Source organism: Aulonocara sp. 'chitande type north' Nkhata Bay, linkage group LG6 (genome assembly GCF_057382095.1).
Source record: "Aulonocara sp. 'chitande type north' Nkhata Bay isolate Kocher_YH1m ecotype deep benthic linkage group LG6, A_spYH_male_GT1.1, whole genome shotgun sequence".
Lineage (NCBI taxonomy): Eukaryota > Metazoa > Chordata > Actinopteri > Cichliformes > Cichlidae > Aulonocara > Aulonocara sp. 'chitande type north' Nkhata Bay.
In genome coordinates this window covers 33,124,773-33,138,205 of record NC_141349.1, presented here as the reverse complement: position 1 = coordinate 33,138,205, position 13,433 = coordinate 33,124,773, and positions in this window count along the sequence as shown.

Sequence of the window (13,433 nt, the reverse complement as noted above, 5' to 3'; positions counted from 1 at the left end):
TTTTTTTTTTTTTTACAGCAAAGTCCATTGGTGGTAAAGTAACATATTTATGATATATGTTACTTTTACATTTAGTTTCTTCACATTTTCATCAGAACACAAGTGTGTGTGTACAGCCAAACTAATCAAATTATCTCAACAAAAATATTTTAGAGCAATTATGTTTGGTTTTACCGTGCTCAATATATTTATTAGTCCACCTGTGATTAAAACAAAGCAAAAATGTTTAAAAATATATTGAAAAATATACATGGATAATAATTAATGCAAATAATAATTTCATGTTTTATACCGAACTTTAGACTTGATTAATTTGTGTGCAGGTTCAATGTTCAACCATTAAAAACTGTTTCTGATCATAAATCCAAGTAAATGACTATTTGGCCACTTAATAAAAATAAATGTGTTTTAGTAGTATTAAAAATGTGATTTTGTACCTGATGGATACCTTGAAGCTACAGCTGTGTCATAAACCTTAGATTAGATCTTGGTCTAATAAATGTGATAAGCACTGTATACTGGCAATGTAAACTGATAGATTTGATCTTAAAACATCTTTGAAAAGCTACATTCATGAAAGAAAGATGTATTTACAAAAAGAAAAGCCCGTGTATATTCTCACACCCGATTGTGTTCCGTCACAACACTTGTCTGTGTCTAATCCTTAATTTCAACACCAAATTAATCTAACTTAAGAAGGAAACCTAATCCACGGCCGCTGTAGATTCAGACACAGGGCACAGTAGACATGTGGTCAGCAACTGTAGCAACAAGGTCGGTGTCTGGCACACATTACACAGCCCTTACACCTGTGTTATATTTTCTTTTTGATAGCAATGATCCTGAATTACTTTGTGCCAGGGGAGCTCCCGCATGTCACCCATGCATGGCTGCCATTCCAGTGTAACATCACCTTGCTCTGGCAGCGCATTTAAAAGGTTGTGACCTCTTGAGATCAAGTCTTAGATCCCTCTTGTAATACTGCAGACCTCCAGAGCATCTCGGTCCACGGCGTTTGCCAGCACTCGCGTGGTATCTTACGTCAGAGTGCTTTCCCCTTTGAAAGCAGAGCACCAGGAGCTTTGTCCTCCACTTCATGACTCCACTTCTGTTGTTAGTCGTGATCTAAAACAGAAATCTATTTCTGGCCTGAAGTTGGTGTGTGGGGGTGACTGCTAAGAGAAATCAAACAGGAATAAATTTTGACTTTCTCCAGCCATGACAGGTTTTCTGTATTTAAGAGCCAGTGCCTCTAAATCTAATTCACACTCTTGACATAAACAATTGGAAAATAACAACCATTTATCCCACCTCATCCAGAACAGTTATTCCCTCTTAAATGTCCACAGCTGTAATAAAAACACCTGCTTATACCTCACCTCATTGTCAGCACAGCTCATCCGCCTGTCCCCCCTCACCCCGTGGATGCAGATGTGTCACATATTAACAACTCTGCATGCTCTCTGTCACCACGTCAGCTGACATACGTCAAAAAGCGTCACACGTACCTACCCACACTGACGTTCTCATTCCACCAATAGAAAAGCATGATCTGCTCTCCTCTCACACAGGTGTAAACAGCAAAGACAGCAAGTAAAATTCAAATCCATCCCATCCTCATTAAGCTTTACTTGGTTTATTTGCAGGATTCTCTCACGCCACTCTGGGTCAGGGACGAGAGCCTGCCCCAAGTGGAGGAGTTTAAGTATCTCGGGGAGTGGTTCATGAGTGATGGGAGAAGGGAGCGGGAGATCGACAGACGGATTGGTGCAGCGGCTGCAGTGATGCGGAGCCTGGTGAAGAGAGAGCTGAATGTAAAAGTAAAGCTCTCAATTTACCGGTCAGTCTACGCCCCCATCCTCACCTATGGTCACGAGCTGTGGGTAGTGACCAAAAGAACGAGATCGCGAATACAAGCGATGGAAATGGGTTTCCTCCAAAGGGCGGCCTCTCCCTTAGTGATAGGGTGAGAAGTTCGGCCATCCGGGAGGGGCTCAGAGTAGAGCCGCTGCTCCTCCACATTGAAAGGAGCCAGTTGAGGTGGTTCGATCGGGCATCTGACAAGGATGCCTCCTGGGCGCCTCCTGGGCGAGGTTTTCCAGGCATGTCCCACCGGGAGGAGGCCCCGGGGCAGACCCAGGACACGCTGGAGAGATTATATCTCTTGGCTGGCCTGGGAACGCCTTGGTGTTCCCCCGGATAAGCTGGCGGAGGTGGCTGGGGAGAGGGAGGTCTGGGCTTCTCTGCTTGGGCTGCTGCCCAAGAAAATGCTGCGGAAGAAAATGGATGGTTGGATTAATAAATGAGCCAGCATGAATAGCCAGATGCATGAATCTGCTGATGTCAACTTTATTCATATAAAATACTGACATGTTTATAAGCCAAAAACTTTGTGCAGCTTTGAATTTCATTTTTAATTAACAGATTAATCATCAGACCAGCACCACCTCTCGCCCGGCATCAAGCTTCTTCTCATAGTCAAACAATAAACACCATATCCTTTCAAGCCATCTGCTCACCCCTCTGCTCCCTGCTATCAAAATATGGAGTACAGTAATAGACAGATAATACCAGCTCCCATAATCAAGCTCCTTATCATAGAAAAGGCATAAAGCTGTCCGGGTATTTTTTCAGTCAAGTTAATTTGTTGTGTAACAGGTGCTTATTAACTGCAGTGGAGAGAGGAGGAGGGGGGAACCATGTGAAAAGATTGGCTCTGTCCTTGCACTTCATGGTGGTCCATCTGCCATGTAGGCCCAACACTCTGACTGCTTATTCCTCCCGGCCGCTCCAAAGTCATCCGTCTGTTTTAAGCGCCTGTCAGCTGATCAGTCAGTCTGTCATCTGTCTATTTGTCTCACTGTTTTTCCCATCACAGACATGTGATTGTGGTCATGTAACTGATCCAAAGCCTGACCTGAAGCCCCTGGACGTTGTGGTGAGAGATGAATTGCAGAAGGGTTAGAGACTTTTGCTCTCCGAAGGAGAAAAGAAAACTAATTTATTAGATCCCAGTAAGCACAGTGAGTATATCCTGCTACAAATTGTAAAAATAAATCTGGCTTTGTGTACATTCACAAAATCCTAAGTTATGGAAGTCCTGGACCAACATTTGTAATGCGGTAACTCTGCAAATGGATTTTTTGGATGGATCTTGGGATAAAGTGCAGATAATATAGCTACCAGCTACAACACCTCATTTGGCACATTGAGTTAATTAAATATCTCTGAGTAAGTTTACAAGTTTAGAATAAATAAAACACAAATACTAGTGAAATCTCCTACATACCTTTCTAATATATGTATGTATTAGATAGGTATGTAAACATGCTATAATTCTAAGGAGCTACTATGTAAACCCAAATTTCCCAATTTTCCTAATGTTGTAAATGCAGCCACATCCAACTTTTTTTTAAATATTTTATTTTATAAATTTACTAAATGTACTGCTTCTTCTTTTTTTCAAAACATTTAATTTTTTTTATTTTATTAATATTTTTTTTTTTATGTTAGCTGATGATTTGAAATGGGTAGCTGACGTCCTTGATCTTAACCACGGGTAACTTATGTTGATTTTTGTTCTGCAACAATCAACTTGAACAGCTACTCAGCAAGCAGGGACGGATCTGATGGACTTTCACACAGGTGTGCGCATGCGCCTTTACCTGTTTCTCTGCAAACGAGAAGGTAAGGAAAAAAAGAGCTTATGTTCAGGCCCATATAGTCGTTTGAACAACTAACCTAACACTGTATCAGGCTTTAGTTTCATGCCTGTAACTTTGCGCATGTGTGCTACATGACTAATTAGCTACATGGCTAATGGCTAATGTATTGTTACAGGTGCAGCCACACCTCGAAAACCCCAAAGGTTTGTACTTATACTCTGGATAACTTTGCTTTTGAACATTTTGGCCAAGATTATAATTAGACTGGCACTTGTTATATAAAGTCACAGGTTTGCCGTATAAGGTTGGTGGTGGGGTTAACAGGGTAACCTGGGATCTGCCCCTGATGTTAACTGAAGCGAATAAACAAAGCACACTGTTAGCAAAATGTGAAATCCTAAACGCGGGATAATATATCTCTCACTCAGCAATAACAAAAAAAAGAGAGATGGTTTTGTTAGTGACAAGGCAGCTTTAGATTTTTTAAGTCATCAGACAACAGCTGCCACTCACTCAAAGGATGGGATGTTGAGCCAGCAAAGGAATTTAAATGGTGACTGCTGCTACATGTCCAGCGGTGCCTCAAGTGGGTTGCACAAGGAAAATAACTGCATAATAGTATTAATTTTAAAAAGTCAAATCTGTTTAAGTACAAGTATATTCTAAACATTCAATGAATTATTAAATGATTATATTTATCAGTTTTTCAATATAATTTAATCATTTTCATCCAATTAAAATGAACATTGATACATTATTTGTAATTCCAAAGCCAGTGTGAGACATTGACCATCTGCCTAATCAGTAACTCTTCCACCTGTTGCCTTCATCAGTAAGAAAGCTGTAGTACTGATGTAATACTCTGGTTCAGATGAATTTAACAGTCTTCACAGCCTGCAACATAATGCATCCTGATGCAAAATATGGTAAAAAGAACAAAGGAGCGTGGAAGACTCCAGAATCCACTCTGGCTGCAATCCGGTGGATACAGCAGTGTGTACAGGTAAGACCATTTAAACGGACAGCATTTATAGAATGACTGTTAAAAGTCAGCGAGTGTCAATAATGTTAATGTGGGTTAGTAATACACCGAGTGCTAATATAACAGCTTTAAGATGCATTTGTAGATATTATTACTAGGGGTGCAACGATACACAAAATTCACGGTTCGGTTCGATACTTTGGTGTCACGGTTCGATATTTTTTCGATACAAAAAAAATGTTCATGCATTTTTAATTTGTCATTTATTAAAATTATAAATATATATTTTAACTCAAAAGTACAGTTTTTAAATTTAACCCTAACCCTAACCCTTGTGCGCGTTTTTTATTTTGACAGCGTATGCGCACCTGCGGACCACTTATGTGCAGCCCTGGTTATATAGCTCGTCATATTGCAGCCACAGAAATTATTTTGTCCATGAAACCATAAAGCTGCACTTTCTTTTTGCCTTATAGTCTGATTTGTCATAACTTCTCCGTTTTGTGGTAAGCTTTTCTTTGGCTGTCACTTCTTCACCCTGACCTGTCTTATTTGGCTCAGCAGAACTGAAATGCTTTTACACATGCACTCACATAAGCTCAGCGATTCTCTGCGCGATCAACCTCTCACATGTTTAAGCTTGCTGCGGGAGATTTCACTTGTCATGTTTGCATAGTAAGCTAACGATTAATAAGACGATGTCAGAGGAATTGGTGCACAAATTATCATCACTCACAGATCAGTGCTGTCGCTCTCTATACACAGTTCGCACGATTGCAAAGTGAAAGCAAAAAAACAAGCGCAAATTCAAACGCGACTTCAATATGTCACATATTGACAGTGGCTCACCGATGCCAATGACATAATTACCCAGCTACATTTCTGAAAGAATGCAAAAGCATTGACATATATTTTTCCTACAATAGCCCGATGGGCAGGGAAGAGATAGATTTTGGTAGCCCGACTGAAAAAATCGCTAGCTCCGGGACGTCGGGCTAGCGATATTGCAAGCCCTGTATCTGATTGAGGAATCACTCATCTTTGGAAAAGAGAGTTTATTACAGAGAAATGGCTCTTTCCAAAATAAAAGCTATACTATCCGCTTCTTCTGGGCTATATTCTCAGCAGCATAAGGAGAATCATGTGCTAACAGCTGTCTAAATGACTCGGCTAAAGTTAGTAGCATGCTTGTTGTTTTTGTCTTTGCACTAGGATGATGTCGGTGTAAATGTGCACTCATATTCGTTGTGTTCCCACTAGTGCTTTCAGGTTAATCTCGTTGAAATGACCTTAACGCCACAACAGGCAAATCTCCGTTAACGAGCTACCGCCGATCGCTCCGTGCATGGGGCTAGACGGCCAACACGTTAACGAGCTAACTGCGCTAACACACTAGTTCACACCAATGTAATTGAGCATTGCATGGCACATCCAACATACTGTTTTACTTTAGTCCATGACTCGCTTACCTTCAGGGTCATACGTCACATGAAAACCAAAATAATTCCAAACGCCAGATCTGAATGAGGGTCAATTTGCCTGTTGCAAGGAGAGCTTAACTTCTGTCTCGCTAGCTTGTCCTGTGCTCTTCCTTCTGACTATTGAAGAAAATATAATCTGATCAAACATTATTCAGCTTTAAATATTGTTCAGCTTTAAAGTTACTGTGCAACTGTGTAATAAAAATGTGCTCACGACTTTGGCCTTGAGAGCGATAAGAAGCGATCGCCTCATCCTGCAGGTGAAAGATATCTGCAAGCGAAGAGACTAGAACACCCAAGGCCGCTTTCCTTTTATGGAGTTGTTTTTCTGCTAATGCAGCACTTTCCTCACAACCCCCTCCTGTAAGTTTTAGAGAATATATACCCATCCTCACAGCAAATATTAGGAATCTCCTGATGTGAGCTGTGTTGAGAGGTTGTCTCTGTCTCAATAAAAGTTCACTGATTCCCCATCTGCAGCAGGTGTCCGGTTGTCTTCATTCTCCGCCAGCCTGGTTAAGTCAATTCCTCCTTAACATCTAAAAGAACCTATTTAATGAAGGAAGACGGGTTCACTTTGTGTTTAATATTATTCTATTGCTGTTGTTGTTTTTTTAAATCCTTCAATTGGCGTCACGGAACAGGATCCGCTCCAGGGCAACTGGAACGGCTGGGAGGACATCGGCAGTGGTCTGAGTGAACGGAGTTTGGACAAAAAGCTGTGTGCACACAAAAACAAGGTAAGCAGACCTTTTATTTCTGCTATATTGAACATTATAAAAATACTTAGTGTCCAAACTCCTAGTAATTCATAACCAAAATTGTCTGGCTTACTTAAGGCTTGCTGAGAATCAGACAAGTGAATAAGAGATAAGTGAATAAGAAATAAGTGAATAAGTGAATAAAGATAAGAGTGAACTGAGGTCTGACCACGGTTGCAGCCGACGGGTTGCTCTCCGGTGTCGGATATATACCTCAGTGCAGGTCTGGGACCTTGAAAGGGTTTATTAGTAACGCCTTTCTAAACAAATTAAAAGGTTAAAGGCCTTGAGAATATTTTTTAGTAATATTCTCTAAACTACAGAAGGGTTAGGAAGGCCCAGAGGACTTTATTAGAAAAGATCCTCTAAAACTTAAAAAGGAGAAGTACTGGTTGGAGTCCAAAGGAGGGGTCCCTTTGATCAATAGGAGAAAACGGATCTCTTCTTAAAACCCCGATGATTTTAGTGTTTTAAATGTTTTGATGTTCTGTTTGATATTGGACACACATAAATACACGCTGAATGCTTGCTGTGGAACACTGGGCAGGACAGTTTGGTTCTCCGTTGTTCACAGATTACACAATTAAAGGAACTAGGTTCCTCTTTTGGTTAAAATAATACACCACACATAGAATTTTTTTACACATTTATTACATACATAAGGAGGGTAATGAGTGACTGCAGGTAATGTATGAAGTGTGAATGAGACGTGTGAACAAGGTGACAACCAACTAGCACCCCTATCAGGAAGCTCTAGGCAAGGTTACCCGCCAGACTCCGGTTTGGTAGAAGCCTGGTAACACCTGAAGGGATATTTCAGTGCTGACTCACCTTTAAAGCAGCGCCCCAGCTGTTAGTGCCTAACAGAGGCAGAAACCCAGCTGGCCCAAATTCTCCTTTAAAATCAATAAATAGAACATAAATTACCGGTGTGTGTAAATAAGTTGTATAAATCTGTTAGATCTGAAACTCCTGCTAAAAAACTTCCTCTCTACAACTCTTTTCTCTTCTCTCCCTCTTTCTCTCAGTTGGGATTCTGTGTGTGTATGTGTGCTGGAGAAATAAAAAAAGGAAAAGGGTCTCTCTCTCTGTCTCTGTGAGAGGAAAAAGGTGGGGGCCGAGTGAGCCCGCGGGGCCGAGCGGGTCCGCGGGAGCGAGCGTGTATGCTGTATGAGGAAGAAGGGAGTGAGAGGGAGCGAGTGAAAAGAGTAATCGAGTATTTGGTGATTTTTTTTATTATTTCAGAGGCACTGGGTAAGAGTTTTGACTTTAGCTGTGAGAGTTGTGAAAAGAGCAGGTTTTTCTTTTGTTGTAGACTGTGAGTAATCGGTGTTTTTCTGCCTATTGTGCTGCGTGGAAGACACAGAAGTGTAGAAATGTTTGTGGTTTATCTTTGTTTGACGTTTTATATAGAGTTGGTTGATTCAGGGTGATTTCTCCCGTTTAAGGGAGGAGTTGCATTGTGGTTATGTTAAAGCTTTGCTGTAGGGGTATGTGTGTGATTTTGTGCTGGCTTCGCATGTTTAAATGGATGCATAGAAGTTTGTCAGTGAGAAATTGTTATGGTGGGGTTTTAAAGTTAGTAAAGAGTCAAACAACGCCCACTGTTTTAAAAAGGCCCAAAACATCATAAAAGACACCTCACATCCTGGCCACTCCCTGTTCGAACTGTTGCCCTAAGGCAGACGGTACAGGGCAATCAGAGCAAGGACTAATAGACTCAAACACAGCTGTTATCCAACTGCAATAACACATCTGAATACTACAAAAATGTCCACCATGCCACTCTTGTGTTAATCTATGCACGGTCTGAAGCATGACGGTGGGAATACTTAGTATTTTAAGTATTCTATCTATTTTATTGATTGAATTTTATTGTTTTTTTATATTTGATATTACTAGGGATGATGCAATGATCGGGGACCATTCTTAATGTCGTCGGTCTCATGACAATGATAATAAAGTTTTTGATTTTGATTCTGATTCTGAAATACACCCTCCTCAAGAGTTCAATGATTTAGGCAGTTATGTTTATACAAATACTAAATGTATGTTTAGTGTCTTCATACAGGTGTTTTTTCTTAACCTGGAAGCCTGAGTACGGCAGCAGAAGACAGGCCAAGCTTTGGCTAAAATTCACGGCTGGACACCAGAGTTGTCCTCACCCCTCCCGGTAAAACAAAAAAGAGAGAATGTAGTTTGAGGCGGGTTTTTCTCGCTGAACTGCTCTGGGTGCTGTGTCCCTGAATCTCACCAGTGTTAACCTCTGGCGGAAGACATGGAGAAAAGGAAAAGATGTTCCTGGTAAATCACTGAAACAAATAAAACCACACACAACCAGAGAAAGATATGAGAAGGGTGAGGAACAGACACATGTGCGTGTTAGAGACATGCCTCGTTTGAGAAAAAGTTAAAGTAACCCATATACAGACGCACCCATACATGCAATGAAGAAACAGCTTACATACATGTGCACGTACATGCAAGGTTAAAGTAGCGACACTTAACATACACCTGTTTTTAAATGATATAGTTTATACATTACTGACAATTAAACGCTTTGGGTTGCAGGACAACAACGTAACGTCAAAAGACAAAGACACTGGTCTGAGGATTAAGTGAGGACACGACAAATTTAGTGGTTAAAAGGGTCGACTTGGGACATGTTTTTGTTGATTGTTTAAGACAAATGACTACTGAATGATAGGAAATTCCTTTTTAGGTTTCTAAACAGGATCTTAAGAATTTTAACACGTACCTGTGTTGTCCTGTCAACTTGAGGGGTTATGAGTTGATTATATGGTGAGAAAAAAAAAAAAACAAAAACAAAAAAGGGGGGAGACGAGATCTCGTTGTTTCTCCCCTCTCGGGATAACACAGCCAACACAGCACAGCCAACACAACATCATTTTCCTGTTCGCCTGTTTTGTTTTGTTTTTGTTTTTTCTGAGAGCCGAAGCTGACCTGGACTCCTACCCTCCCCTCTACCATCGTTGCCCTCTCCGCGACCATCTTTGACCCTTTGACCCCTGAAGGCCACAGCAGCTGGACTCACAACAACAACTTGAGGATGTCAACAGTGCTGCAAAAGAGTGATCTCATGCAGCAGAGACGGAGAGCACTAAACCTAAAGCCCGTTTCACTACACGGGGGAAATTCCCAGGCTGCGTCAGCTGACAGAGCTGTGACGAGACGCGCATTAAGCCCGGAGGAAAAGGGACGGTGAGCAGAAGGATGCTGACCTCTGAGAAGAGCCGAACAGCAGAGCTGCAGAAGGCCGTGGAGCAAAGTAAGGACAACATAAACAGACCCAAAGAGGAGGGGAGGACCCTAGGCCATGCGTCAGGCCGCTGGTTTACCTAAACTACAGAACAGGAAGGTGATGAACACAAACATATACCAACACACGAACACACACTTCTGCATGCGCCTACTTAGAATGAAGGGAAACACACACATGAACACTTATGCACTTGTTGAGGGAGTAAAAACTGATACATACCCATGCACTAAAATCAAAATGTTGATTTAATTTACTAAGAAGTGACACACAATGCTCCAGCTGCTGCAATGAAGAATGCTTTACTGACAAAGGCTCAATGCTGCACACAACAAAGTCAAATACAGAATTTGCTATAATAATAAGCCCAGAGGGCATTTGTGTGGTCTGGGGAGCAGAGTCCGGAGCGCTTTGGTTATGAAAATGATGCCCGTGCGAGATATCTGGGGCTTAAGGCCTCGACTTAATTGTTTACTCTACACTAAAAAGAAAAGAAAACACTCTGAGCAGTGGTGCAGAGTGAAAACGAGGAATTAACAGTGTGAGTTTATTTCAGAGCGCCACGTCATTGTGATGGAGATTTAATAAAGGAGGAACACACGGACAAAGAAGAAGAGAAGGGGGGGCAGCCCTTGAACGCGATTGCCTGAGGCATTAAAGTTCTGTACTAAATTCTGGTTTCCAGTGTGAGAAAAGTCACGCAGTGCCAGTAGTAGAGCTAGGTTGAGTGATGATTCTAAATTACTGTAAGTAAATCATCGTACACCGTTCAAGTTTCATGAAAACGGGGATCTAGACTTTGTTGAACCCTAGGCAATTTGAACAGGTAAAAGTCGAGTGACCAAGTAGCAGTTGAATAAAAGTCATTGAATAAGTGTTGAAATAAACTGGCAGAATTAAGAGAATTAAAACATTTCAAGAGCTCAACTTACTTAATGGTTCAACTTTGTTTCACGAACGCAAAACATATAGGTTTATGAATATGAAAAGGTTGAGGTGGTGTTGATTTGACTCTGTGTAGGTTTAGGTTGGTATTTTTATTGATGGGAAGAATATTCAGTGACAAGTCCTAAGACCCGGGCGTCTGCATTTTGTTTTTGTTATTTTTCATTTTATTTTGTTTTATATTTACTGATTTTTGTTTGTGAATCTTTTCTTTAAGCAGATCTGCACATCGGAAATTACAAGCATTACACGTCGGCGAGAAAATTGTTGTAAGTGAGTTTCTCCGCATTGAAATGGGTTCTGGAGGAAACACTTGTGGGGACAATTAGAAACGAGAGTCCCTGTTTAAAAAAGGATTCAGCGAGGTAATCCAAACTCAAGTTCTGGTTTCTTTTTGAGATGACGTCATTTTGCTGAGTGTGGAAACTAGATGCGACGACAGGTTTCACTATCAGCAAAGAACGGATGAATGGATGAAAGACTGGGAATAAAAACAAACGGACTGACTGGTAAAAGATGACAAGACTTGACCATGACTCAAGGTTAACCACCTCCACCTAGATAGGATAAAAGGGTGGATGAATTTATGTGGGTTTCTTTTACAGGAGTAGAAGGATGACAAAATATTCGAGGATGAGTGAACCTGTAAATGCCATTTTTGTGTCTTGTGTTGCTTACAGAGGTAACTGCGCAGCGTTACCATTTACATTTTCTTCCCTACAGGGTTACAGTTTTAATGTTTTTCTATTACAGGATTTCTGGGCGGATGTGTGAAGAAACGGTGTTTATGGGTTAGGAGTTGGGGATGCTATTACACTGTATTCTGGTGAGAGTGTTGGGGGAGACACACCCTGTCTTGAAAACTGTGATTCTTTTACAGGAAATGTTTTATAGCACCTATGGAATGAGGATGCCTGACTACGGTCAATGTGCTGCTAATGTTTGCTTTGCTTTGGTGAGAGGGGTGCAGTAGAAAACAGACAAGTGACATGAAAACAAGTAATAATAACAAATAACAAATTTGGGGACAGTTTGACCTAGAGCCCACTAACTGGCCATTAGGGGCTCTCTCTCGCTCTCTCTCTCGCTCTCTCTCTCTCTCTCTCTCTCTCTCTCTCTCTCTCTCTCTCTCTCTTGGAATAACATTGCCCAAAGGGTGAATAAAGCAAATTGTGACAATAATAGTGATTTAATGATTGGAGAAACCTGAACATGATACTTGTCTGTTGAGCTGAATCGTTTATTACTCTTATGATTTTCCGGTGGGACTATGAAGATTTTTTGGTACAGATTGCAGGTTGTTGCTCTTTAACTCCTAGAACACGCCCTTGGCGAGGTGGGGGGAACTGGACCACCTTTCTCTGCCCCATCATCCTCTATTAAACGACATCCAAGCTAAGTAAACATGTCTTGGCCCTTTCCCCCTGAAATGACAGGCAGGCAAAGATGTTGCGTCTTTGTTTGCTTCCTGGCCCTGGGTCTCATTCCCATTGGCATAATCCTGATCTGTGAAGGGCCCCCGACACTTCTGACACCTTCAAGTTCAAAAGCTTCGCCCCCTTCTGACAGTCCCAATCTGACAAATGTAGCCCCTAGGGTCTTGCCCACCACTTCCTCTCCAGTTTTACCATATTCACTTTTGAATGTCCTTAGCAGTTACCGTTCTGAGTTTATTTTACGGTTGATTTATTCTTTCACATTTTCACGTTTATATCTCTCATTATTATAGTATACTCTGTACTCTCCACATTTTTATCATTACTTATGCTTTTTGGTTGCTGAGTTACAGGAACTGTTAATTTTGTGTCACTACCCTGGTTGCACTAACTCGTTGTACCCTTGTGTGCAGGACAGCTGTTACTGCTTTCGTCGGGAACCGAGACTGCTTGCAGCCGACCCCTGGGCAGGGTGGTGCCTGGACTCTTTTCTCCTCATCTGCAATGACAGATAAAGACAAATGATAAGACCCGAGGAGTTTTTCGAGCCAGGCTTCGACACGTCTCTGTGTTCCTTTGAATGTTACTTATTTTTGTGTGTTGACCCATTTAAGATGGGTCAAAAGGGGGATTTGAAGAAAATATAATCTGATCAAACATTATTCAGCTTTAAATATTGTTCAGCTTTAAAGTTACTGTGCAACTGTGTAATAAAAATGTGCTCACGACTTTGGCCTTGAGAGCGATAAGAAGCGATCGCCTCATCCTGCAGGTGAAAGATATCTGCAAGCGAAGAGACTAGAACACCCAAGGCCGCTTTCCTTTTATGGAGTTGTTTTTCTGCTAATGCAGCACTTTCCTCACAACCCCCTCCTGTAAGTTT